Below are 5,122 nucleotides of genomic sequence, written 5' to 3' on the forward strand. Positions count from 1 at the left end.
GAGTGGAGAGTGAATGAGCTAGGGAAATGTGTCATGACTGGCAGCAGAGGTAAGGGCCCACTTGAAATTCATTTCCATGAAGATAAAGTGAGATAAGATGTGTTTTTCTCTAGCCATGTTCATCTAACTTTCAGGCTTCATGAAATTAATGTGTGGTTCTTAACCATTTCTAGAAGCAAAAAAAAAAAAAAACTACATTGCCCACCACTAACCCTAGCAGAATATTCCCAATGAGACCTGGTACTGGGCAAGTGGCCTCACGAAAGAGGGAATCTCAACAGGCCATTGATCTCCTTTCCCAGAGGAGGAGTCTTATCCCTGGTTGACCACATACTTAATGATTAAAAGAACAAAAAGCTAAGGTAAGTTGGAGGGACACTTAACCCCCACCCTTCATGGCTCCATGTAAAGAGATTGCTTAACCACTCCTAGCCTCTTTTCTTATCTTTTACTCATTGTTCCCCACTGGAGGAGTGCCTTAATTAACCAGCAATTGTTGATTAACCTGGGTATCTTTGCTTTGCCCTCCTCTTCTCTTTTGGGATGCTCTGTGGTCTGCTGGCTCCATGTTCCCAAAGGCTCTGTGGGGCAGGACATGCCTCTGTGGAGTAGACATGAAATTTTGTGGAGGATACTTTCAATTAAGGGAGAGAGGGATATATAGCATCGGTTAGGTCCTCAAAGCTAAGCTATGTTAGCCCAACAGCTTTAGAAGTAGTAAAGCTGATTATTTTGATTTCCATTTGCTTGACCCCTGGCTTTATCTCTCAGTTGGTTGTAACCTCAGGTAGGAAGCATAGAAATATTTATTAGTTCCCTCATACCCCAACACAATTGTTTATGTTGTTCAAAATCAAACTGATTATTTAAGGCAACGGGAAATCAATAAAACCATACATTGTGTAACTATGTAACTGTATGATGAAGTAGAAAATTACAAATCTGCTTGAAACACAGTGGGTGCTCATTATATATTATTTTATTTTATTATTTCCATAGGTTTTTGGGGAAGAGGTGGTGTTTGGTTACATGAATAAGTTCTTTAGTGGTAATTTGTGAGATTTTGCTGCATCCATCACCGAGCAGTATACACTGTATTCAATTTGTAGTCCTTTTATCCTTCAACCCCCTACACCCTTTCCCCCAAGTCCCCAAAGTCCATTGTATCATTCTTATGCCTTTGCATCCTCATAGCTTAGCTCCCACTTATAAGTGAGGACATACAATGTTTGGTTTTCCATTCCTGAGTTGCTTCACTTAGAATAGTGGTCTTCAATTCCATCTAGGTTGCTGCAAATGTCATTATTTGATTCCCTTTTATGACTGAATAGTATTCAATGATGTGTATGTAGATACCACAATTTCCTTACAATTGCAAATTGTGCTGCTATAAACATGTGTGTGCAGGTATCTTTTTCCTATAATGACTTCTTTTACTCTGGGTAGATACCCAGTATGGGATTGCTGAATCTTCTGGTAGTTCTCTACTTTTAGGTTTTTAAGGGATCTCCACTCTGTTTTCCATAGTGGTTGTACTAGTTTACATTCCTCCCAGCAGTATAAAAGTTTTCCCTTTTCACTACATCCCCGCCAATATTATTTTTTTATTTTTTGATTATGGTCATTCTCTTGCAGGATTGAGTTGGTATTGCATTGTGATTTTGATTTGCATTTCCCTGAAATCATTATATATATTTTGAATCAATTTTGTATAGAGGTAGAGATAGCAGTTCGACCAGCTCAAGATTTACTACAAGCCTCACTTTGGCTATGAACAAAGCTTTGGGGGTATATTTTTACCTTGTTGCTAAAAGTTTTGCTGCAAATAAAAATTATAAATAGTTTTTTCCACAACTTACTTTATAGTAAATATATAATTAGGTATATGCACACGAAGGGCCCTGATAATAATAGTGATGCTAGTGTTAATGAGAATCCTAGTAAGACCTAACGTGTATTGAGTGCTTGTTTTATGCCAAGTGCTGTTTTCAGTGTTTCACATGCATTAGCTCATTTAATTCCCACAGCAACTATATGAGGAGGGTATTATTTCTATTTTGAAAATGAAGGAACTCACACAAAGATAATTAATTTGACTAAGATCACACTGCTAGTAAAATGGCAGGGCAGTAATTAAAACTCAGGATCTCTATTCCAAAGCATGGCTTCTTAACCATTAAACTATACTGTCCAATATATGCTTCCTAGTTACAGCAAGATTGCCAAAGTACATGCCATGAGGAGTTACTGAAATCTGAAAAACAAAAACTGGTTTTCAGTGGAATTAGTAATCTATGCTAAGCAACAAGAATGTACATTCCATGGATAACAAGACAAAGTATGCTCATGCTCACTCTGTCTTTCCTTGTTGGATAGGCTCAGAAATAAATATTTTTTGACATGGATTTAAAGAGACTCTAACCTTTCACCTTTAGTCAATAAAGTGACTCCTAATCTCCTTAATTTATAAATCAGCAGTGACTGAGAGGGCAAATCCTAATCTTAGGATGTTGGTCAGCTGAAAGTACAGTTTACAGTACTGTATCTGGGAAAATATACTGAGACAGAAATCCTGTTAACGCTTCTGGGTCCACGGCAACATGTTCCCAGAACACAAGCTCTTCATGGTCTAGAGTATGCACTGCCTTTTGCACTTTCAGCAGCGAATGGAAGCAGTATTACTCTTTTAAAAAATTATTTTACTGGTTTCTTTTTAAAAGTTCTGGGATACATGTGCAGGATGTGTAGGTTTGTTACATAGGTAAACATGTGCCATGGTGTTTTGCTGCACCTAATAACCCATCACCTAGGTATTAAGCCCAGCATGCATTAGCTCTTTTCCCTAATGCTCTCCCCAACACTGCTCTCCCCTGACAGGCCCCAGTGAGTGTTGTTCCCCTCCCGGTGTCTATGTGTTCTCATTGTTCAGCTCCCACTTATAAGTGAGAACATGTGGTGTTTGGTTTTCTGATCCTATGTTAGCTTGCTGAGGATAATGGCTTCCAGTCCCAACCATGTCCCCCCAAAGGACATGATCTCATTCCTTTTTATGGCTGCATAGTATTCCATCGTGTATATGTACCATATTTTCTTTATCCAGTCTATCATTGATGGGCATTTGGGTTGCTTCCATGTCTTTGTTATTGTGAGTAGTGCTTCAATGAACATATGCGTGCAATGTATCTTTATAATAGAATGATTTATATTCCTTTGGGTATATACCCAGTAATGGGATTGCTGGGTCAAATGGTATTGTTGGTTCCAAATCTTTGAGGAATTGCCACACTGTCTTCCACAGTGGATGAACTAATTTACATTCCCACCAACACTGTAAAAGTGTTTCTAGGAGAGAGGTTCCAAGATGGCTGAATAGGAACAGCTCCAGTCTGCAGCTCCCAGTGTGAGTGACACAGAAGACGGGTGATTTCTGCATTTCCAACTGAGGCACCAGGTTCATCTCACTGGGACTTGTCAGACAGTGGGAGCAGCCTATGGAGCAGGGCGGGGCATCACCTCACCTGGGAAGCACAAGACGTTGGGGAATTCCCTTTTCTAGCAAAGGAAAGCCGTGATAGACAGTACCTGGAAAATCGGGACACTCCCACCTTAATACTGTGCTTTTCCAACGGCCGTAGCAAATGGCACACCAGGAGATTATATCCCATGCCTGGCTCGGAGAGTCCCACGCCCACGGAGCCTCACTCACTGCTACAATAGCAGTCTGAGATCGAACTGAAAGGTGGCAGTGAGGCTGGGGGAGGGGTGCCTGCCATTGCTGAGGCTTGAGTGCGTAAACGAAGCAGCCGGGAAACTCAAACTGGGTGGAGCCCACTGCAGCTCCAGGAGGCCTGCCTGCATCTGTAGACTTCACCTCTGGGGGCAATGCATAGTTGAATAAAAGGCAGCAGAAACTTCTGCAGACTTAAACGTCCCTGTCTGACAGCTTTTAAGAGAGTAGTGGTTCTCCCAGCACGGAGTTTGAGATCTGAGAACGGACAGACTGCCTCCTCAAGTGAGTCCCTGACCCGAGTGGCCTAACTGGGAGACACTTCCCAGTAGGGGCCGACTGACAACTCATATAGCTGGGTGCCCCTCTGAGACGAAGCTTCCAGAGGAAGGATCAGGCAACAACGTCCGCTGTTCTGCAATATTTGCTGTTCTTCAGCCTCTGCTGGTGATATCCAGGCAAACACGGTCTGGAGTGGATCTCCAGCAAACTCCAACAGACCTGCAGCTGAGGGTCCTGACTGTTAGAAGGAAAACTAACAAACAGAAAGGACATCCACACCACAACCCCAACTGTACGTCACCATCATCAAAGACCAAAGGTAGATAAAACCACAAAGAAGGGGAGGAACCAGAGCAGAAAAGCTGAAAGTTCTAAAAATCAGAGCACGTCTTCTCCTCCAAAGGAATGCAGCTCCTTGCCAGCAATGGAACAAAGCTGGACAGAGAATGATTTTGATGAGTTGAGAGAAGAAGGCTTCAGATGATTGGTAAATACAAACTTCTCCGAGCTGAAGGAGGATGTTGGAATCCATTGCAAAGAAGCTAAAAACCTTGAAAAAAGATTAGACAAATGGCTAACTAGAGTAAACAGTGTAGAGAAGTCCTCACATGACCGGATGGAGCCGAAAACCATGGCACGAGAACTAGGTGATGCATGCATAAGCTTCAGTAGCTGATTTGATCAAGTGGAAGAAAGGGTATCAGTGATCAAAGATCAAATGAATGAAATGAAGCACGAAGAGAAGTTTAGATAAAAAAGAGTAAAAAGAAACGAACGAAGCCTCCAAGAAACATGGGACTATGAGAAAAGACCAAATCTATGTCTGATTGGTGTAACTGAAAGTGATGAGGAGAATGGAACCAAGTGGGGAAACACTATTCAGGATATTATCCAGGACAAATTCCCCAACCTAGCGAGACAGGCCAACAGTCAAATTCAGGAAATACAGAGAAAACCACAAAGATACTCCTCGAGAGGAGCAACTCCAAGACACATAATTGTCAGATTTACCGAAGTTCAAATGAAGGAAAAAATGTTAAGGGCAGCCAGAGAGAAAGGTCGGATTACCCACAAAGGGAAGCCCATTAGACTAACAGCGGATCTCTTGGCAGA

The sequence above is a fragment of the Colobus angolensis genome, unplaced genomic scaffold, assembly GCF_000951035.1.
Source record: "Colobus angolensis palliatus isolate OR3802 unplaced genomic scaffold, Cang.pa_1.0 Scaffold463, whole genome shotgun sequence".
Lineage (NCBI taxonomy): Eukaryota > Metazoa > Chordata > Mammalia > Primates > Cercopithecidae > Colobus > Colobus angolensis.